The 25,166-nt window shown below is 35.8% G+C and overlaps 1 long non-coding RNA gene across 1 annotated transcript; it reads right to left on the reverse strand.

Annotated features, from left to right (window-relative positions):
- Positions 1-21,219: 21,219 nt before the first annotated feature.
- On the reverse strand, positions 21,220-23,017 carry LOC131642954 (uncharacterized). The gene is made up of 3 exons (XR_009296083.1): positions 22,578-23,017; positions 21,640-21,710; positions 21,220-21,528 (listed from the first exon to the last, which is right to left on the reverse strand). It is a non-coding gene; the product is annotated as an uncharacterized LOC131642954 (long non-coding RNA).
- Positions 23,018-25,166: the final 2,149 nt, after the last annotated feature.

Consider the following 25,166-nt stretch of genomic DNA (forward strand, 5'->3'; position numbering starts at 1 on the left):
GGTGCAAAAATGATATGCTTATGATGCAAACATGTGGCACACAAAAACAAGTCAAACAATAGCCTTAGGTTTAAAGGCTTGCATGGAGCTGATAGGTGATACCCTCCCCACTGAAGTTGAGTTGGTTAAAACCTGTCCTAGAATAGTATTCGGGTTCTATGATCCTTGGAAGTAACATCTCAATACGGCGCTCGAGCGGCCGATCAAAATATTCCTCGAGGATAACTAACTTCGATCAATTTCAAAGCTAGCCACTTAAAAGGCCACAAGTCAAGTTCAACTAAAAAGGTTCTAAGACAAATTAGTGTTTAATGACATTTCGGAAGCCTAATATACTCCTTGATCGTTTTCAAGGGACATCAGTATAAACCAAAGTGTCACACCAACGATGACTACCAGATCAACTGTATCGGTACATGCCGTACAGTTTCCTTGGTCTAATGTCATATACTTAAGGTATCTCGAGATTCGGGTTAGAATCTTTCACACAAGCAAAATACCCAAGCAAACCTTTGAAAGATAAAGCAATCAAATCAATCAATTGAAAACATCAACCTATTCTCTTAAGGTAACCCCTTTTGAAAACATTTTGTTTTTGAAAGTAATTCCCCAGCAGAGTCGCCAGTTCTGTGGACCTCCGATTTTTTAATTCCGGGCCATACCTCTGATATGTAGAGATACGTGAACTGACTCTTTTTTATCGCTTAATGCTTTCGCATTTCTGAAAATATCACAGAGTCGCCACCGACCTTTTATTTTATCCAATTAAGGAAAGGTTTATAAAAGACACAGAAAAAAGACCTTTAAGAAATTCTGGGTAAGGGGGTAGGTTATACAAAGGGAAGGTGTTAGCACCCTTTGTATCCATGGTTATCCATGGGCTCTTAAGTTTGCTTAGCTCAATTGTTTGTCGATCATTTTTTTGATTGCTCTGAAATTGCTCATATGTGGTTCCCAAATACTTTTGTAATTTGAATTTTGTAATGATCCGTGTGTGGATGTATACAAAATGCTTGTTTATCTTTCGAAAGATATTTTGAAAAGAACGTTAACTTTGTAATAACCCGTGTTTGGATGTATACAAAGTATTGTCTTTTTGTTTTGAAAAACAACAGTGTATGAGAATTTTTGTTTGTTTTGATTTGAGCAAGCAAACTAGGAGGTCTACCCTGAGTTATAAGGTCTTTATCCTATTTCCTTTAAAAATCTATCCTTTCACCGGATATAAAAGCAAGGTTCGATTTTGTACTCAAAACAGTAGAATTTGACTTTGATTTTAAAAGAATGAGAAGGGATTACCTGAAGAGGTGCAAGTGTGAGTGTGATTGGATTCAGATATTTATCTTTGAAGTTAGTGATCTAACGGTTCAATTTTATCTTTGACATACACGCAGTTTATATGTGCTGGAAATTAAAATGCGGAAATGTAAAGTGCGGAAAGTAAATCTACGCTATTACATCGATTGTGCGGGAAATGTAAACTAGCCTATTTACATGAATTTGACATCCTATACATTTATCTAGGAATTTAAATTGCAAGAAAAATAAAAGGCATGTTTTTGGATTTTTTATGATTTATTTTAATTATAATTAATGCATAATTAATTAAATTAAAATGAAGAAAAAAGATGAAAATAGATTTAAACCTAGAAATAAGTTAAAAAATATGTACAAAATATTTGTCAATTGATTTTAAAACAAAACTAATTTTTTTGGTTTTTTTGAAATTGATTTGAGTTAATTAAAACATAATTATGCAAATAATTATACAAATAATTAAAAACTTAAAAAGAAAATTATTCAAAATATGTACAAAAATAGTTTATAATATATAAACAATATTTTATATAAAGAACAATTTTTTTTATGATTTTTTGATTGATTAGAATAATTAAAAAGCAAATATATAAATATATACTAATTAATTATGCAAAATATTGGAATTTTGAAGAAAAATAAAATATTTTTATTTCAGAAAATAATATATTATTTTAGAAGTCTAAAAATATTTTTTGTGTATTTTTTGGATTTTTAAAAATATTTTTAATTAATTTAACAAAGAAATTAAAATAAAATAGAAAATAAAATAGAAAATAAAAGGATACTGATCCTGTGTGGTAATTTGTGAGGGAGCATGGTGTGCACGCGTGATCTGGATCATTGGATGATTCATTAAATGAAATCAGAGGGTCCAGAAATTGAGGCACGTGGTAGAAGATACACCTGCAAAGCACAGAATCAGAGAGAATTTAAAAAAAAACGCGCGCGCTTCTGAACCAATGAGGGGGAGACACCTCATCGTCTTCAACCTTCAGCCAGGGGTTTTTACAGCGCTTTTATGAAACAAGCGCTGTAGTTGATGAACCTTAAACCTGCAAAATAGCGAATAGGGGTAAACGCATAAATAAATTTGGCGCGACCTATCAGTTTGATTCGTTTAATCCATGCGAATTCAATGGTGCTAATTAGAACCTCTAATTTTGCCTATTTCAGAAAGCCCTAATTTTGAGTTGAAGAACCCTAAAATGGTATATGCTACAAACGGCCATTAAAATCCAATTGAAGCTCCAGAAACGACCAGAACTTCAAACCAAACACAATTATGCATCTACATCTTGTTAAATATGTGTGAGTTATGAGATATATGTTGGTTTTAGTTTGAACAAACCGTGGCTTATATAGCTTGATTCAATGAAGTTTAGGACTTGGAAATGATTGGAATTGTTTCAGTCTAGCTCAGAGATGATGTTTGAATGTTTATTTTATATTGAAATGGACTGAAACTTAAAATTCGAATTTCAAGTTTCTTTGAAAATTACAAGTGGTTACAAGTATGCAATATGATTATGGATGCTTCTGAACTCGTGTCTCCTTTGTTACTGAACTATGATAGCTTATTTATAAGCTATGTGTGCTTAGAATTGAAGCTAACTTGCAGCTAGTTGCCTTTGTTGAAACTTTGCATTCTTTAATATTAAAAAAGCTTGAATTCTTGACCAAGTCACCTTGCCTTCAATGCACTTGCCCTCCCCTTTACTTCTCTGCAGAAAGATGAAGATTCTTTGGGGTGAGTCATGCTTGATTTGTAAGCTACCATTTATCCATGCATTTTCCTTTTAATTTTAATCTTAAAGTAAGATAAAATCATGCAAAAATGGATAAAAAAAGGTATGGGCTTGGTCTTGGTCGTGGGAGGCCCATAGTAACATGGAAATGATGTTTGAATGCTGAAAACTTGGCCACATTTGGAAAAAATACCATTTTGAACAATGTTAGTTTCATGCATTTTCCAAAATTTAGCCAACTTCAACAAGGTGTAAATCCCTCAATTTTTGTCATATGAAGGAGATCTTGCACTTTTTAGAAACCTCAAAGAGTCCTCTAACCAATGTCTTTGGTCTCATGTCAAAATGATTTTTGAAGCTCCTTGTGTGTCCTTTTGAAAAAAGTGTCTTTTTGTTGACTTTGAAAATGACCTGTAATGTCTTTGGCCATATTTTTCAAATGGTGAATGCAATGACCATGGGATCAATTGCATTTGAAAGATAATTGAATTTCCTTCAAAATGAGCTTTGGTTTGAATTTTTTGGATGAAGGATGAGAGAGTTATGATCAGTCAAAGTTGAGTTGACTTTTCAGGTGAAAACCCTAATTTTGAATCTTAGGGTTTAGTTGATTTTTGATCTTTCCTTGATCAATTATGATCATCCAATGATCAAATGATGAATCCTTTGACAAAATATGGACTTTGACAAAAAATTTCATTTTTGACTGTCTGTTGACTTTTTTGGTCAAATGGGTCGTCTGTTGACTGTTTGAGCTGCTGACGGTGCGTCTGAGTGAATTGAAGTTTGAAAATTTGTCTGATGGTACTTTGAGATATATGGATGTATATGAAATCCATTTTAGCTCTCAAAAACTTGTTTCTCCGGTAAAAACAAGAAAACCCTAGTCAGGGACTGTTTATGTAGGAGACAGTTAAGCGTACCTGATTTTTGTGCAGTGTTGAGTCTCTGCTAATCGCGTGATATTCAGAAGACTTCTTGAACAAAAATCTTGGAATTTTGAATTGTGAAAGATTGATTTGATTGATGGTACAAAACACTGAGAATTGTACTGCCAGTGGTTTGGCTGTCAACTGACTGTTCAGGTATTGAAACAGCAGTTAAAAGTGAAAAGTCAACAGTCAAAGTTAATTTTCTTTTTTGTTGTTTTTGTTTTATGAAAAAAAATGAAAGTTTATTTACATGACTTGTACAGACATAATAAATAACTAATATTTACGGCATGCGGGCAAAATTACCGATAATAACCCTGAAAATCATTTAATGCACAGAAATAGGAATATTTGACTGGCAGAAAACACACAAAATATTATCTTAGTAATTAAGCAATATTATGACAAATAGTACAACATTTAATACTGACAGTACAAATATCACATACTATATTGAACAGTACGACGAATGAACGGTACATTTAAGAGATAAGAAATACGGCAAATTTTAAGAATGACGATTAATGACCCATGCTATGAACAATAACATGTAGATGATTGGGAGCATAACCATTGCAAGTCCACACTCTTCAGGACTATGCAGGCAGAAGAAAGTCATGATCACCGTAGCAATGGTGATGACTGTAAGAAGTAGTGTCTCTATCCACTTTGCCATTCTTGTCAGGGAAGAAGAAAAAATAGATATGAGATAGGAATTTGAAAGATGAGTTGGAATTTGATGTGAGATTTTATGGAAGAAAATGAGAGGTATTTATAGAATGGAAAGAAGGATAGAGACGTTGGGGAATGATGTGATTCCGTACAAAAGGAAAAAATTTGAGTGGAAATGAGATTTGAAAGAAAGTGGAGATAGTGTTGGGAAAAAGAGAGATTTGATTTTTGAAAAAGAGATTTGAAAAGATTTTTGAAAATAATGGAGTATAGTACAAAAATTAGTGGGAAACAAAAGATAATAATAATCTACTTGTTACCAGTACAGTTTGAGTTTCCTGATTCTGCGCCTGCAAAAAGATTTAACTCTGCACCAATTGTGTCAGTACTATTTATCTGTAAATAAATAAATAGCATGTGTGAAGTAATAAACAGTATTTGGCGTTTGCGTTAGAATAAATTCAACTGCAAGCCAAATTACTGTATAAGAAAAATTCTAAAAGCTAAGTATTTCATATGTCAGGATATTTGTTGAAATAAAAATCCATGATTATATGAGACTCTTAATTTTCAGATTGGAGTTTTCTTGAAAAATATGTGGGCAAATTTTGGGGTATAACAGTAACGATAAAACTCCTAATCTTTTAACTATGGTGATCGAATCTATCGATGATTGCGGTTAATGGTAACAAATAAAATCAGCGTTGTACGCCCAAATCCTAAAAACACTTCCCAAACCTTTTCAAAATTACGAATTATCAAAACTACGATAGGTAACTCAAAATACCTCCAAAACCATATCAAATCAAATTACAACTCTTAGGACGTACAACCCTTTCCCCGAACTGTAACACCCCTCTAATAACCCGCAGCATTTAAACAATAATTAATCAGAGTAAACATACAAGAGGTGTCACAATTCATAAAATAAATAAAGAATACACACGTTCGACACCTGTCATGCATTCACTGAAAACATCTGGAATTATAACTCATTAAACAAAGTCATGTTTACACAGCGGAATTTAATTATTAAGTCAACATTCATCATTTAATGTATAAGACTTCTAATAACAAAACAAAATAGAGTTATAATCCAAAACTCCAAAACAACGCGTTCCCAGTGTTACATCTACCAGAGCATGACACCGACACAATAACTAAAAACCGACTTATGAGCTAATCCTCACCAAGTCGCGCCTCTATCCTCAATCTGAAAATGACAACAAGTAAGGGCGAGTCTCATCACAGTTAACCAATGTTATTGCATCATAAACAACAACATATCATAGTTATATCATTCACCCAATTGTTTCATATCCAGACAAACAGGACACACATCCACAAACATCAAATCATCACATAACATATATTAATCATGTTATAAGAAAAGTCATGCATATGTATGAAACTGAAACTATGCATGTGGTACCAAACATCACCAGTGGGAAAACCCACCGACCGATCTATCAACATCCAGATACGGCCCTACCAGCACAAATTCCACACAATGGGAATCTTGTCCTTCACTGAATCCTCTCATCCTTAGGATACAGCCCACAACAATGATTATGAATGCATGCAAACATATATACAACATACTATCTTCATCATCATACTATGAGTAGCATCATCTTATACTCATTGATCATCATTCTTCATCATTTAACAAGTATGTTCAATACATATATAATTGCATCATTCCATAAATCAAACAACAATATTTCATACAGAATCATCAGTTTAAAGTCACACGTCGTCAGACTTTCAAATATCACAAAACAGTAAAATCTGCAGGTCACGTTGGCCATACGCGTATCATACGCGTACCAACAGGGCCAGAATTTCACAAAAACACACACCATATGCGTATCATACGCGTACGAGTAGAAGCACAAATTCAGACAAAGCATACACACCATACGCGTATCATACGCGTACGGACAGAACCATACTTCCACACAAAACAACGTCATACGCGTATCATACACGTATGGCACGTATCATACGCGTATGGCTCGTATCATACACGTATGGCACGTATCAACAGCGTATCAACAGCGTCTTCCCAAAATCTGCAACTTACCCATTCGTCTTCCTCGCGAATTCATCTGTACGGCCTGCGATTTGGGTCTCAAAACCAGAAATTTCACATTCTAAACACCATGTAATTCACTCAACAATCACAGTATATGATTCTATAATCAATTTCATTCATCATACTCTAATTCTACTCAGTTATTGGAAATTTAACAGTCATAGATCCAATCTAAATGATGAACACAAACAAAAATCCAGAATATAGAATCAATGGATCCAACAATACTTCCAATCCATACTATCACCTATAATACGATAATAAAGATTAAATGGAGAGTCTCCCCTTACCTTAGATAAGAGTTCTTAATTCTTGGTCTCTCCCTCTACAGTTCTCCTTCACGTTCCTCGTTCCCAAAACTTCTGTTCTTACACGTTCCTTCTTCCTTCCCAAAAATCCAATTGTTTTATGAAAATAATAATAAAATTAGTAAAAGGATTACAAAATCACCCCCCCTTCTTTTACTATTTCCTCACATGGCCCAAATGCCATAAACCATTATTTTCTATTATTTCCACAAAATCTTTATATTTTTATTTATTAATTCAATATTCCAATTAAATTAATATTAAAAATATATGGGTGTTACAACTCTCCCCCACTAAAAGAGTTTTCGTTCTCGAAAACATACCTTAGGTAAAAAGTTCTGGATAAGAGTCCTTCATCTGACTCTCTAGCTCCCAGGTAACATTACCTTCAGCTGGTCCTCCCCAAGCTACTCTGACCAAAGCTATTTCCTTGCCTCGCAATTGCTTCAGTCTTCGGTCTTCAATCCTCACAAGTAAAGTCTGAACCGTCGAGTTATCTTTCACCTGTACATCATCTACTTGGATCACATGGGTTGGATCCCAAATGTATTTCCTCAACTGAGACACATGAAACACATCATGCAAATTTGCAAGCATCGGCTGTAGAGCGATACGATATGCCACTTCTCCCACTCTTTCAGAAATTTGGAATGGTCCAATAAAATGCGGAGTCAAATTCCTGGACTTCAATGCTCGACCAATCCCTGTCATAGGAGTAACTCTCATAAACACATGATCTCCCTCTTGAAACTCAAGGGTTTTCCTCCTCTTGTCATGATAACTCTTCTGACGACTCTGTGAAGCGTTCATCTTCTCTTGAATCATCTTAATCTTCTTTGTGGTCTGTTGTACAATTTCTGGTCCAATCACAGCACTCTCACCAAATTCGTACCAACACAACGACGTCCTACACCTCCTACCATATAAAGCCTCAAATGGAGCCATACCGATACTCGAATGATAACTGTTGTTGTAGGTAAACTCAATCAAAGGCAGATAACTATCCCAAGTACCTCCTTTTTCCAACACACAAGCACGCAACAAATCTTCTAACGACTGAATCGTCCTCTCAGTCTACCCATCCGTCTGCGGATGATAAGCAGAACTCAATCTCAGGTTAGTACCCAAAGCTTTCTACAAACCTTCCCAGAACTTAGATGTAAACCTCGGATCTCTGTCTGACACGATACTTGAAGGAATACCATGTAGACTAACTATCTTCTCAATATACAACTGAGCTAGCTTCTCCATCGGATAATCCATTCTCACCGGTATAAAATGTGCAGACTTCGTCAACCTGTCCACCACGACCCAGATAGCTTCACAATTTCTGACAGTTCTCGGCAAACCCGACACAAAATCCATTGATATGCTATCCCACTTCCACTCAGGACTAAATATCGGTTGCATAAACCCAGATGGCTTCTGATGCTCAATCTTTGACTTCTGACACGTCACACAAGAGTACACAAACTCAGCAATTTCCTTCTTCATTCCCGGCCACCAAAACAACTTTTTCAAGTCATGATACATCTTGGTAGCACCAGGATGAATACTCAATCTACTACGGTGTCCTTCTTCCAAAATACGCTTTCGGAGTTCAGCAATATCAGGAACACAAACTCGGTCACCAAACCTCAGTATACCATTCTCGTCAACTATGAATTCGCCATTCTTGCCTTGATTAATCAAAGTCAACTTATAAATCAATTCAACATCAACTTTCTGGCCTTCTCTGATTTCTTCAAGAATACCACTATTCAGCTTCAGCATACCCAATTTGACACTAGTAGGAGTACCTTCACACACTAAACTCAAGTCTCTGAATTGTTCAATCAAATCCAATTCCTTCACCATTAGCATAGACATATGCAAAGTCTTCCTACTCAATGCATCAGCAACTACGTTTTCTTTACCCGGATGGTAATTCAAACCAAAATCATAATCTTTCAAAAATTCTAACCACCTTCTCTACCTCATATTCAACTCTTTCTGATCAATGAGATACTTTAGGCTCTTATGATCACTAAACACCTCAAATCTCGAACCATACAAATAGTGTCGCCACAACTTCAAAACAAAAACCACAGCTGCCAACTCTAAATCATGAGTCGAATAGTTTCTTTCATGCACTTTGAGTTGTCTCGACGCATAAGCGACCACTTGTTGATTCTGCATCAATACACCACCTAAACCCATCAGTGATGTTTCATAATAAACCACAAATGATTCTGTCAGATTCGGCAAAATCAAGATAAGAGCACTAGTGAATCTCCTCTTTAGCTCTTGGAATCCTTCTTCACACTTTGCATCCCAAATAAAAGCCCGTCCCTTTCTGGTTAGTTTAGTTAACGGCAATGCTAACATTGAAAATCCTTCAATGAACTTTCTGTAGTAACCTGCAAGACCAAGAAAACTACGAATCTCTGACACTGACTTCGGAGCTTCCCACTGAGATACAACTTCTATCTTTGTAGGATCAACAGCAATACCATTCTTAGAAATCACATGTCCAAGAAAACTGACTTCTTCTAACCAGAATTCACACTTTGACAGCTTCGCAAAAAGTTGCTTCTCTTTCAACAGCTCTAACACAGTTCTGAGATGTTCCGCATGTTCTTTCTCACTCTTAGAATATATCAGGATATCATCTATAAATACCACCACAAACTTGTCGAGATACGAATGAAAAATCCTGTTCATATATTCCATAAAAACACCAGGTGCATTAGTAACTCCAAACGGCATTACAGAATACTCATAATGTCCATACCTCGTTCTAAAAGCAGTCTTCTGAATATCGTCATCTTTCACGCGAATCTGATGATACCCAGACCTCAGATCAATTTTACTAAATACACATGACCCAACCAACTGATCCATCAAATCATCAATCATCAGCAATGGATACCGATTCTTGATAGTAACCTTGTTCAATTGCCTGTAATCTACACACAACCTCATTGAACCCTCTTTCTTCTTTACCAACAACACAGGCGCACCACTCGGCGAAACACTAGGACAAATAAATTTCTTCTCAAGCAATTCCTCTAACTGCTTCTTCAGCTTAGCCAATTCAGACGGTGACATACGATACGGTGCCATCGGCACTGGACTAGTTCCCGAAACCAAATCAATAGAAAACTCCACTTCTCTTTCCGGTGGTAATTCATTCACATCTTCTGGAAAAACTTCTGGAAATTCACACACCACAGGAAATTCACTCCTCGTCACCTTCTCCTTCACATTCATCAATGCGAACAACATAAACACTGTTGCACCATCTCCGATAGCTTTATTCACCTATCTAGCTGTCATTTCCAGATCATCAGTACTAACTTCTTCAGGAAAAATTACCGTCTTCGCAAAACAGTTGATATGAACACGGTTGAATTCCAACCAGTTCATTCCCAGGATTACATCGAGTCGTTTCAACGGAAGGCACACTGATTTCATCCCGAATTCTCTACCAAAAATATCAGCCGGACAATTCAAGCATGCAGACGAAGTAGTTACTGAACCCGATGCAGGAGTGTCAATAACCATACTTCCATTTATATCAGATATCTCTAGATTCAACCTCATAGCACAATCCAAAGATATAAAGGAGTGAGTTTTTCCAGTATCAATAATCGCAACTAAAAGTGTGCCATGTATGAAACACATACCTTTAATCAACCTATCTTCTGGAGTAGTCTCTGACCCGGTCAAAGCAAAAACCTTTCCTCCCGATTGGTTCTTCTTTGGCTTAGGACAATTAGGACTGATGTGACCCTCTTCACCACAGTTGTAACAAGTCACAACCCTCTTCTTGCAGTCAGCAACAATGTGGCCCACTTGGTCACACTTGTAACACTTCTTCTGGTCAAGCTTACACTCGTTCCTACGATGTCCCATCTCACCACAATTATAGCATCTGATACGAGCACTGGAATCTCCCCCACTGGGTTTCTTCCAATCTGCAGGTTTGCCTCTACCATATGGCTTACCTCTATCCATAGGTTTCTTCCCTTTTTTGTCAACCAACTCGCGAGATTGAGATGACCTCAGCTTGATGCTATCTTCCTCAAAAATTCTACTACAATCTACCAGGTCAACAAATCTCCGGATTCTCTGGTACCTGATACCCTGCTTGATCTCATCACGAAGACCATTCTCAAATTTGACACATTTCGAGAACTCGCTGGCTTCGTCGTTGTTGTAGTGAACATAGTACTTTGCCAGTTCCACAAACTTGGTAGCATACTCTGGTAGTGTCATGTTACCTTGCACCAACTCTAGAAACTCAACTTCCTTTCTTCCCCGGACATCTTCAGGAAAATACCTCCTTAGAAATTCCCTTTTAAATATAGCCCAAGTAATTGATATACCACCAGCATCCAGCTCAGCTCTGGTTGCCAACTGTCATACCCCAAAATTTGCCCATACATTTTCTCCTATTCAAGTTCAAATCAAAACACAATGCTCCTAAACACATCCTCCTACACATTGCTCTGAAACTAGGGTTTGACCTATTCAAAGGGAAATCAGTGAATCAATGGCTCCAAAGCATATCATATGGCTCAATACATTTCACACTATCTCTATGACAAGTATCAAAGGTCACCTCAAAGAATTGGACACTCAATTGTTCAGAAAATCAACAGTCGACTAGTTGACCTAAAAAGTCAACTGTGGTCAAAGTAAAGTCAAAACTTCTGATTTTTTGACAAAGATCCTCATATTGAAGTATCATTCACCATTTGATCAAAAATTGATCATGGTTCATCCAGGAAAGATAAAAAATCAACAAACCAAAAAGTTTCTAAATTAGGGTTTTGCATAGGAGAACTCAACTGAACTTTGACCAGCCATAACTCTCACATGGAACATCATAAAAATTTTCCATCCAAAGCTCATTTGGAAGGAAATTTGATTCTCTACAATTTTGTCTCTCACATGCCAAGTCTAAAGATGCTTCATTGGAGAGATATGGACCAAAACATTATAGGTCCTTTTCGAAAGTCAACAAAAAGACACTTTTTTCAAAAGGACATAAAATGAACATGGGAAATAATTTTGATATGAGACCAAATACACTGGTTAGAGGACTCTCTAAGGTTTCTAAAAAGTCCTAGAACACTTCCATACCTCAAAAATTGAGAGAGATAGGACTTCTTGAAGTTGAGTTATTTTGGAGGGAAAAATGTGAAAGAATTTGAACATTTTTGCAAATGGGCCCAATATATTATGATCCAATCTTGATATGCCGGTCATCTAGAAGCTCTAATCAAAAGGCCACGAATTTTTGATTAAAATTTGATTTTCATTTGAATTTTATTTCATTAAAAATAATATATTTAATAAATATTTGGAAGGAAATTGAAAAGATTTGATTTTCTTTTAAATTCAATCATATTCAATCACCAATCTAACTCAATATTTGATTCAATTTCGTACAGTGCCAATTGGTGAAGAAAAGATTGAAATTGGGACCATATTTAGAAGCTTTTTAACAAAATTTCCAATCAAAATTTCTTAATTGGCAATTAAAGATCCAAAGAGACTTTCTCCAAGAATATTGACCTAAAAGCATCTCTATAAGTATCTGAGCAAAGCCAAAGCACAGGGGGACGAAATTCTGCAGCCTTAATCCGAGTCTTAAAGAGGGAAGAATTCTCAAAATCAAATTTCAGATTCCAGGGCAATTCAAGGTCTCTAAAAGGTTCAGCCACAATCATTGACTCACTTGGAAGCTATTTGGATCATTGTTGAAGCCTGACACACTCTGAATCGCCTCCTAATAGCCACAGTTTGTCGTTTTTAAAATTGGTTCGATCTGCATTATTCATGATTCATTGATGTTATTTGAATGCATGTTTTGGTTTGCCATGATGCATAGAATATTTCTAGACGTTTAATTGCCTTTTCATGAACGATTGCCGTAGATTGCCATTTAGGGTTCTTAGCTTTGAAATTAGGGCTTCTTGGTAGAAGCAAAATTAGTAGAAATAAATTGTATATTTGGAATCAGAGAGTCCAGACGATCTTGTTGGAAGGGTCGCGAAATATTTTTCGTTCGTTTTTGTGGTATTCGTAAATGGCAGGTGTAAAAGGCATGGCTTTTATAGCGCGTTTGCAAATAAGCGCTGTAAAAGATATAGTTGCAGAAATCCAAGGAAGAAGATGATGAGCTGGCGTGATGCGATTGGCCAGTTCAAATTCGCTTTTGGCGCGCGCTGGGTTATTAGACGAACAGATCCAGTGCATTATGAAACACGCGTTATGGTGCTCCCTCGTCACCATGTATGGGCCACACAGGATCGACCAGCTAAGTTTCTAATTTTTTTTACTTTTAATTGCATAATTCTTTTTTTATATTTATATATCTGATAATACATTTGTTTTTTTGTTTTATTAATATAAATTAGTTTTAAACTTATTTTAGTAATAATAATAATGTTTGTATTTTTTTTCTTAATAATAATTATCATATATTTTTTATTTAAATTATTTTTCTTATATCTATTTAAATTATTTTTCTTAAACTATTTAAATTATATTTATATTAACATATTTGCAAAATTCATACATATTTTGTTTTTTTTCCAAAAAATTCCTAAAAAATACCTGTGTGCTCGATTTTATTTTCTTTTCCCGATTAATTTAATTAGGTCGAGAGACCAATAATTAATTAAATTGAATTTGTTTTCTTATTTAATTTGTACCCTAATCAGGGTTTACAATGATCACGCCATACACTAAAAATATTGTTTTTCTGGTGTATTCTTTTCAGGGTTACTTTTCTAATGCCTTCCGACTACGCGCCTGATCAAGACCCAAATCTAAGTATTCTATTTATTTTAATTTAAAGTCTATTTGGTTTCCTTTTACAAATTAGGGTTTGTCCTGCCTTCATCTTTTTTTCCTTTGCCATTTTTCCGGGTTTACCTCCGAGGCTTCCTCCGACTGCCAACCATGTCAGATCAAATGCAAAGCTAAGTTGCTTTTTATTTATTTATCTAAATCCTTTATCTTTTTGCTTTCTTTAGGGTTAACTGTGTTTGCCTTCGAACCGATAATGCACTCACCCCTTTCTGTTTATTCTTTCTTTTCCAATTTTCAGGATTGGTTAACTGCCAAAGCTACGAGTACTGGTAGCCCTAAACCCTGATATCTCTTGTCTTTTATTACTTATGCCAAACCCTATTAGGGATCCGCTGGTTTCATTGTCCCCTTCCCTATATTTGCTATTATTGTTGCTTTATTATTAAACTGCGTGGTTAGTAATTTAGGGAGTGCAACCTTGAATTGAATTAGCCTCACTAATTATAAGATAATTTAATCGAATTAATCACATGATTGATGCACCCACGCACACTTTTGGGGTAACCTCTTGTTGCCTGTTGCCTGTATGCCTTGTTTTATTTTGCAGAATAGCCAGTCCCTCGAATACGAGGATACCTTAGCCAGTTGCCTCGATTAAGATCATGGTCCCTAATGATGCTGTCTTCGATATGCATGATCTCGACCCTTGGAAGTTGCCTACGAAAAAGGCTAAGGTATCCTCTGGCTGCCTACGAAAGGCTATTCTAATCATGCCCTTAGACTACCTGCCTCTCTATGGCATGGGTCAGTCTTATGGCGAATGATAAAGCGATGACCCTTCAACCTCCAAATGAAAGGCTTCTTGCCCTCTTATGGAAAGGATAGACCCTTTCACCCTGAAAGGCTAAAAGAACTGATTTTCAAACTATAAGGTAAATTGCCCTTAATTACTTTGCCTTGCTCAAAATTTTTTCTATATTCTTTCTCAAAATTCTTCAAAAAATGGCTACGCTCATTTACGAGCTAAAGTCCAATTTTCTTGTTCTACTTTTCTTTTCAAAACGAGCGAAGCAATTAAGAGCCCATGGAAAACCATGGATGCAAAGGGTTCCTTACACCTTCCCTTTGCATAATTACCTCCCGAACCCTATTTTTGTTTAAAAGGTTTTTCCTGTTCTTTTAGCCTTTCTGATTTAATTTGGATAAAATAATAATCGGTGGCGACTCTTGCTTACCGCGACATTTCGATTGATAAAAAGTCAGTTCACCGTATAACACCAACCACCAGTCATCAGCCTCCTCAGATAACATGTGAGTGCCAAACCTCACCTTGAGATTCTCAGCGTAGTCAATGACTCGGAAAATCCTCTCGATATCCTTGAGCCATTTTTGAGCTCCTTCAGGATCATGCGTGCCTTTGAACAATGGAGGATTATTCCTCTGAAAATTCCCCAGTTGCCTATCAGCACCAATACCTGCTCCTACAGTCCCTCCTCCAAGTACACCAGCAATCATGCCCAGAGCCTCGGCGAGAGCATCATTGTTTCTTCCTCCTCTTCCAACCATTGTTCTGCTTAACACAAACAATCCAGTCAAAACAAAAGTATCGACAAATAACTCGTATTAGTCGCATACCCATAAAGACTGACACTGACACTAAGACTCTAGTCACAACGACCGACTTGTAAGTTTAAGAGTGCGCCTAAGAGGGGGGGTGAATTAGGTTTTCAAAGAATTGTCCGGTTTTTAGAATACTTGTACTTATTTTTGGTTAAGTGTTTGAAGGTTTTTGAATGGTTCTTTTCTTTTCTTGATAATAGTGATGAAAGCGGTAAATTGCGGAAAAGTAAAGAACACAATGATGTATACTGGTTCCCCTCACAATCCGAGAGTACTCCAGTCCCCTTTCAAACACGAAAGAGATTTTACTATTGTTAGATCTTTGTACAAGCCTAATCCCAAGACTCCTCCTACAATCTTCTAACAAAACCACCAAGAACAATCCTCTTGGATTTTTCACTAACTTGTTTCCAACAATCCTGGACAACAAGATTTCAACCACCAAGAACAATCCTCTTGGATTTACTAACTTGATTATGAGAACAATCCTCTCACTAATCAAAAACCCTTGCTTCCAACAATCCTGGATAGCAAGTCAATAATAATGAATATATTTGAGTAGAAATGTTAATGAACATATATCAATCTATAAGATTAATCTTCTCTTTCAAGCAAGACAATTTACAATGATATAATAGTGCTCAAGTGTTTATGTATGAATGAGAAACTTTTCTAACAATGTGTAGAAAAAGTTTCAATGAAAGTTCAAGTATGAAACACTTGTATGAAAATATATGATGAAAATATATGATCAAAAATGTAGTAAATTGTAATGAAAGAGGTGTGATATAAAACCTGAAATGTATAGTATATATAGGTGACTATATGCCTCTTAGAATGGTTGCATATTGATAGAACAATGCAATGGTTAAAGGTTTGAAAGATGAATTCGTTTGGTTTCAAAACATTCTGAAAAAGTGCCACTGGTTCAGGTGTAACCGGTTACCTAAAGCACGTAACCGGTTACATGATAACGTTATGCCCAGAAAATTCAAATTCACGACCATGTAACCGGTTACCTAAATGATGTAACCGGTTACATCATTTTGAAAAACATCAATAACAAATGTGAAACGCTACTGCCAGCAATGTAACCGGTTACATGATTTTGGTAACCGGTTACCTCAACTCAAAGAGTAAAAATTTATGTTTTTCAAGTTTCGAAACATATGTCATGCATATATGAGTTTGGGCATGCATACATATGAAAGTTTATATGATTTTTGAGCACTAAGTAGTATCAATGTAAAAGTATTTAACTTGTACCATTATGACTTGAAGATCAATCAACCAAGGCTAATCTTCATGAAGATTGCATATATTGATCCATAGCTTATTTGATCTTTTTGCTCATCCTTTATTGATGCATACTTATGATAGTTGTCTTCATCAAAACATAGTGTTGTTGAAGCTTGCTTTCACATTCTCCCCCTTTTTGATGATGACAACCTTTGAAATATGAAGTGTAATGCTCTTATGTGAATGCTCCCCCTAAATTTGATAACTCCCCCTTGATCAAAGCTCTCCCTTGATTTATAGAGAATATTATTTCTTTGGCTGCAAATGTTAGAGACAAGCAAGCATACACATATACACAAATATCTTCTCCCCCTTTGTCATTATCAAAAAGGATGGGAAAAAAGATAAATTATTATAAAATATGAACACAATTAATTCTTTACCTATGAGTTTTACCTCATGAGTGACTTCATCAAACATTCATCTTTGATGAAGATTATTTTGAAGCCTTTGTCACAAAGTTGGCTTTTGCTTAGAAGATTTTGCACTATGAGTTTTACCTCATGAGTGACTTCAATTGATATGAAATTTAGTACTCCAACTTTGTCAATGCCAAGAATTATTCCTTTAAGGTATTCTCCATATGTGAAATAACCCTTGGACTTTATAACTAGATTTAAAAGTTAGTTTATGTCTCCCATCAAAAGCTTAGAACCACCACTTGACAAAAACACCATAGATTTTTAAGTGGTCCTCAAGCAAACCTACAAAACAAATTAAGTTTGATTTGGTACCCAAGTGGCTTTGGGTCCATCATAGTTAGTTCCTTTCTTCACCCATACATAATGTCCACTAGGAACACTAAAGTTCCTTACATAACAAGCATTGGGTGTGTGACCAATAATACCACAATAAAAACAAGTAGGTTCAAAGTTACTTCTATATCTAGAAGGATAAGACTTCTTCTTAACAAAGTTCTTCCTTTTAGGATAATGATGAACCTTTTGTGCTTTATCCAATTTGTTGAATTGCTCACTTGCCTTCACAAAGATAGTTTTACTAGTACTTGGTTTGTTGGACTTTGCATATCCAAGACCACTTTTATCATTAGAGAATCTTTGTTGCCTAAGGACACCTTCCAACCCAATTTGTCCTTTTTCATACCTTTCAAGTACTCTCTTTAATTGAACAATTTGAAAAGAGAGTGATTCACATTTCTTGCATGACACATCCTCCTTTTGAACATTAATAATTTTCTCTTTTTCATCCTTATGTTCTTCTTCAATTATTTTAAATTTTTCTTCTAAAGATGATATTATTTTCTTTTGAGATGAAATAGTTTTATAGAGAACTTTGCATTCATTCAATAATTCATTTATAGCATCTTGAACATCATTATCAAAAAGAGAAAATTCATTACTAACCTCATTGTCTTCATCATCAAAATGGTGTGTTGCTACCAATGCAAGATTCACATGTTCTTCATCTGAAGATGAACTTATTTCATTGTCATCCCATGCTACATATGCTTTCTTTGATTTTCTATCCTTATTATTCTTGAAGTATTTATTCTTCTTTTCAAGTTTAGGGCATTCACTTTTGACATGTCCTCTTTCTCCACATTCAAAGCATTTAATCTTCCTTGTTGGTGCTTCCTCTTTAATGATCTCCTTTTTCTTTTCTTTTCTTAGAAATTTTTCAAATTTTTTGATAAACTCATTATCTTCTTCACTAGTGGATTCATCCTCTTAATTGCTATCATGATGCTTGACTCTTGTCTTCAAGGCAATATCTTTTGAATCTTTTATTTGAATGTCATGCGTTTCAAGTCTTCCGAGTTCTGTTTCATATTCTTGAAGTTTACCGAACAAGGTTGCAGAAGTCATCTTTGATAGATTCTTTTTCTCGGATATCGCCGTTACTTTCGGTTGCCATTCTCTTGTTAAAGATCTAAGCACCTTTAGATTTAGTTCTTCGGTAGTGAGGGTCTTACCAAGTGCCTTCAAATGATTTGTCAAATGAACGAATCGTTTTTGCAAATCGAGAATAGTTTCTCTGGGCTTCATTCTAAACAGTTCGTATTCTTGACTTAAGGTATTCAATCTTGATCTTTTAACTTCGGTGGTACCTTCATGAGTTTCTACAAGAGTATCCCATATTTCCTTTGCTGTTGTACATGCCGATACTCGAAAAAATTCATCCATACTAAGAGCACCTTGAAGAAGATTGACCGCCTTTTTGTCAGCAAGAACCTTCTTTCTATCATCATCATTCCATGAAACTTTAAGCTTTGTTGATTCAACACCATCGACAACAGTTGTAGGGACAAAGGGACCATTTTGGACTGCTTCCCATTCTTCTTCTCCTTGTGCTTCTAAGTGAGCCTTCATTCGGATTTTCCAAAAGTCAAAGTATTCACCACAAAATAATGGAGGCTTGTTGTTACTACCACCATCTCTAAAAACTGGATTTTGATTTGCGGAAGCCATTCTGGATCTTTAGGAACAGGTTACCTATAACCTGCTCTGATGCCAATTGTAAGTTTAAGAGTGCGCCTAAGAGGGGGGGGGGGGGGTGAATTAGGTTTTCAAAGAATTGTCCGGTTTTTAGAATACTTGTACTTATTTTTGGTTAAGTGTTTGAAGGTTTTTGAATGATTCTTTTCTTTTCTTGATAATAGTGATGAAAGCGGTAAATTGCGGAAAAGTAAAGAACACAATGATGTATACTGGTTCCCCTCACAATCCGAGAGTACTCCAGTCCCCTTTCAAACACGAAAGAGATTTTACTATTGTTAGATCTTTGTACAAGCCTAATCCCAAGACTCCTCCTACAATCTTCTAACAAAACCACCAAGAACAATCCTCTTGGATTTTTCACTAACTTGTTTCCAACAATCCTGGACAACAAGATTTCAACCACCAAGAACAATCCTCTTGGATTTACTAACTTGATTATGAGAACAATCCTCTCACTAATCAAAAACCCTTGCTTCCAACAATCCTGGATAGCAAGTCAATAATAATGAATATATTTGAGTAGAAATGTTAATGAACATATATCAATCTATAAGATTAATCTTCTCTTTCAAGCAAGACAATTTACAATGATATAATAGTGCTCAAGTGTTTATGTATGAATGAGAAACTTTTCTAACAATGTGTAGAAAAAGTTTCAATGAAAGTTCAAGTATGAAACACTTGTATGAAAATATATGATGAAAATATATGATCAAAAATGTAGTAAATTGTAATGAAAGAGGTGTGATATAAAACCTGAAATGTATAGTATATATAGGTGACTATATGCCTCTTAGAATGGTTGCATATTGATAGAACAATGCAATGGTTAAAGGTTTGAAAGATGAATTCGTTTGGTTTCAAAACATTCTGAAAAAGTGCCACTGGTTCAGGTGTAACCGGTTACCTAAAGCACGTAACCGGTTACATGATAACGTTATGCACAGAAAATTCAAATTCACGACCATGTAACCGGTTACCTAAATGATGTAACCGGTTACATCATTTTGAAAAACATCAATAACAAATGTGAAACGCTACTGCCAGCAATGTAACCGGTTACATAATTTTGGTAACCGGTTACCTCAACTCAAAGAGTAAAAATTTATGTTTTTCAAGTTTCGAAACATATGTCATGCATATATGAGTTTGGGCATGCATACATATGAAAGTTTATATGATTTTTGAGCACTAAGTAGTATCAATGTAAAAGTATTTAACTTGTACCATTATGACTTGAAGATCAATCAACCAAGGCTAATCTTCATGAAGATTGCATATATTGATCCATAGCTTATTTGATCTTTTTGCTCATCCTTTATTGATGCATACTTATGATAGTTGTCTTCATCAAAACATAGTGTTGTTGAAGCTTGCTTTCACATTCTCCCCCTTTTTGATGATGACAACCTTTGAAATATGAAGTGTAATGCTCTTATGTGAATGCTCCCCCTTGTTGCACCCCAAAATTTGCCCATCTGATTTTTCTACTAACTGGCTTAATACTTCATAATCATTCGCATTTTTAGGCCATCAATAAAATCATGCATTCATATTTTAATTTAATTTATAAGATCGAGGATCTTTGATGTAAGGATTCCTTTGTGGCTCTGAGTAACTATTCACATGCTTGTGGTCATCATTTGAACAAGATGTGTTACATCATTCTCTGATTCTATCTTTCACCAATTCAAGGGGTTAACACAGTTGATTGAGATACAAGAAATGAATTGTGCTTTGTGCAATAAGCCGTGAATGAGTTTGTTTATCCTTTGATGCATCAAGCAAGGTCTTGTGCATATTAAGTTTGCTTCGAATACAAAGTTTTATGGATTTGAGATTCAATCGGAACACAAGTGTTGAATTAGGAGTTAAATATTATACAATACACGTTTGTTTCAAAGGTTGTCATTCAAGTTTAATTAAGGAAGGATTTGAATTTGGAAAAGAGAAAAATCATTTTTATTCAAGGTCACAAAGGTCAACACATATATGAGGTCATTCATTCATTCCAAGTCAATATCATTACAAAAAATCCAGAAATATGTGGCAAGACAATCATTACAATTTACATCACATAACCACATCCATATTCATTTCTGTCCAGTTATACCTCACATCACAAGAATGTTATATATTAAAATATATACTAAGTTCTAAGTCTAGTCTTCAATTCCAGCCCCCATCCTTCGCTCTACAAGGTCCTTCATCCAAACCTCTCATGATTTTCACTAAGTTCCCCATGCTCCAATTCAAATCCTAATGGACCTGTACACACAACACAGTCCAAACATGAGCAGATTCAACATAGATAAAGAGAAGCCTTAATTAGAAAAAAGGGCATTCAGCTCGGATCTATCTCAAAACAAATTTATCAACCTGGAGCATAGTCTACTGCTTCTATTTTCCTCCTCATGACTTGAGCCAAAAGGGGTTTGTTATCAAGCTACCTGCACAACAAATCCACGTCATAGAAAAGCAACATACCATTCCATATCAGTCCAAAGCAGAGTTTGAAAGAAAAATAGAAAACAATAAAAAAGGCAGAACTGCAGCCTATCCAAACAGTAATCCCATTCAAAACCAGTTCAGAAAAATGCAAACTTAGCTCATGTCAATAACAGATCCTAACTTGTTTATCCATGATAGTCCCATACATTCATTCACAAACCACATTCAGCCACCCCTAACCTGTCCAAACCTAAACAGCTTCATTATCAACCAACTACTAACAGAAAAAATAACCAGCCAACATATAACTGATTCAGAACCCACATATACAACAGAAGTAACAGAATTCAGTTTCACTAACTACCAATTAGAAGAGTCTAACAGAATCATTCACCTATAACAGAATGTAACTAACCTCTCCACTTGATTCAATCCTCGCCATTCATCATATAACTAACTCCCTCTAATCCAAAGGCTCAGATCTATCTATCCCTAACTGATTTTTGAACCTCCACTTCTATATATTCAATCTCCCTCCATAATTCAAGCCTCTAGACACCATTTTCACACATAACTTCACTCCTTCACCTTCTTCAGTCTCTCTTCTTCTCTCTCAGATTCAGTTCATTCTCATAAACCTCACTACACGCTCTGTAAAAGGAAGCCATTAGAGCTTCATGTTGTAGCTCCAATTGAGCTTGAGCTAGGCCACCAACTCTCAATCCTCTCAATACACAGCAACAACAATGGTGTCACTTTCGTTCTCTCTGCTTCGCACTTTCAGTAAAGACAACAACATCTAACAAAGAAAAATTGAAAAAAGAAGAAGAGGAAGGATCGGAAGATTTCAAAGATCAAGAAGTTACCAGAAATTGGAGCTTTCTCTTGTCCGCGACGTTTATTTCGGGCGTTCGGTATACATCAAGCTTGGATTCTTGCCTTCGTCCTCTTCACGTTTAATCTCCACTCCGGCAGGTAAGTGGATCTAAACCCTCCGTTCTCTCGTTCTCTGATCATTCCTCGTTATTGCGATGCTTGCCTCGTCTATAATTATGTGAATTCACTGCTATTTGGATTTGAATCTACCGTATCTATGACCTAAGGTTCTTCTTTCCCCTTTTAATTTGAAACGCACTGCGGTAGAGATTGAAGAGAGGATTAGAATGAGGTGGCGATTGAAGTTTGGCCGAGCTCCGCCGCCTCCGGCGCGGCGGAGCGATTTTCGGCGAAGAAAGTGTGAACGTGAGAACGAGAGAGTCTGAGGGAATGAGAAAGTTGAAGCGTCACCTAACTTACCCTAATCCCCAATCTTATTTTATTTCTTTTTATTTTTTATTATTCAATTATTTGTTTCTAATAAATTCTGAAAAGAAAATCAAATGGATCAAACAATAGCCATGGGCCTCTCACCGAGTTGCTTCTCACACCCCCAGGGCCCAACACAACATTTTTTGGCACTAAGAAAATCTGTAACAAAAAGAAGCCCTGTTGGGCTCGTCTCCATTGGGCCTGCGCCCAGTTTTAATATGCACCACCATTTCAATATTAGCACCCCCTGTTTTCTTTATTCTTTATTAATAATTTTAGATTTACTTAGTCTTTTTTACCAATTTCTTTTAGGTGATAATCACTAATTTTTTCCCACCATTTTAGACTTTAATACATGATTTTTGACATAAAAATGATCATAAAAAAATATTAGTTTAGGCTATTTGTTTTAGTCTTTTTTACTTTACTTGTAATTCAATTTCTCCCATAAAAATCAATATAAAAAAATAATAGTATTTTAGTCCACTTTTTGTACTATATTTTTGACTTGCTATTTCATGCTTGTGTGTAATTTTGCACCATTATCACTCTCAATTTTGACTTCTAATCTTGCCTTAATTTTCATGTATCTCTTTCTCCTAACCTTAGGTAGAAGCCATGACAACATTAGGTAGAAATCCCTTTCATACTTAGGCTAGTTTCTAGGCTAGTTCTTTTTCTTTTCAACTTTAAAAACACTTAACAATTACCTGACTAATTTCCCTTAAAAAACACCAAGAAAACTCTTCAAAAAAATGACTAATCAACTTTTGACTAATAAAAAGGGAATGGAAGCTTGAAACTTCCCTTGCTTAAGGGATGTTCGAGTGCTTGGAGCTCCCTTGCTTAAGGGTTCTAGTCAGGCGTAAGTTCCCGAATGTTAAAAAACACAAACCAAAGAGCAACTCGAGTTTCCCTTGCTTAAGGGATTTCCTCGAAACGCTCAAAATCTTTCTTCTCTCTCTTGCCTCCGAGGCATTCTTTCTCTTGCCTTCAGGGCATTCTTTCTCCTAATCGGACACGTTATTTCCGCTCCATTCCCAGCTTAAGACTCCAGAGGTCGAGCAGCGGAGTGCGAATGTAACTTCGTCCACTAAAAAACACAAAAACAAACAAAACTAAAGAGCCGAACTACGGCGCTCTGATTCCTGAAAAGGATACGTAGGCATTGGGTCGCGGGGCCTAAGCGAGCACAACTATTTAAAACCCTTATTTTCCCCGTGTTTCTTTTTCATTCATTTGCATGCATTCCCTTAGTAATTAAGCTTTAGATTTATAGTACACACCCTTTAGATAGCAACAAACATAGGTGGATACCATCGAGTACGATGGGCGTGAGGGGTGCTAGCACCTTCCCCTTGCGTAACCGACTCCCGTACCTTGATTCTCTGGTCGCAAGACCCTGTTCCTTCCTTTGTTAGGTTTTCTGATATTCCATTCCCTTATGGGATAAATATATTGGTGGCGACTGTTGTTCATTTTTCGCGAGCGTGCGACACCCCTAAATTTGATAACTCCCCCTTGATCAAAGCTCTCCCTTGATTTATAGAGAATATTATTTCTTTGGCTGCAAATGTTAGAGACAAGCAAGCATACACATATACACAAATATCTTCTCCCCCTTTGTCATTATCAAAAAGGATGGGAAAAAAGATAAATTATTATAAAATATGAACACAATTAATTCTTTACCTATGAGTTTTACCTCATGAGTGACTTCATCAAACATTCATCTTTGATGAAGATTATTTTGAAGCCTTTGTTACAAAGTTGGCTTTTGCTTAGAAGATTTTGCACTATGAGTTTTACCTCATGAGTGACTTCAATTGATATGAAATTTAGTACTCCAACTTTGTCAATGCCAAGAATTATTCCTTTAAGGTATTCTCCATATGTGAAATAACCCTTGGACTTTATAACTAGATTTAAAAGTTAGTTTATGTCTCCCATCAAAAGCTTAGAACCACCACTTGACAAAAACACCATAGATTTTTAAGTGGTCCTCAAGCAAACCTACAAAACAAATTAAGTTTGATTTGGTACCCAAGTGGCTTTGGGTCCATCATAGTTAGTTCCTTTCTTCACCCATACATAATGTCCACTAGGAACACTAAAGTTCCTTACATAACAAGCATTGGGTGTGTGAC

This window comes from Vicia villosa, unplaced genomic scaffold (assembly GCF_029867415.1).
Source record: "Vicia villosa cultivar HV-30 ecotype Madison, WI unplaced genomic scaffold, Vvil1.0 ctg.006202F_1_1, whole genome shotgun sequence".
In the NCBI taxonomy this organism is placed as follows: Eukaryota; Viridiplantae; Streptophyta; class Magnoliopsida; order Fabales; family Fabaceae; genus Vicia; species Vicia villosa.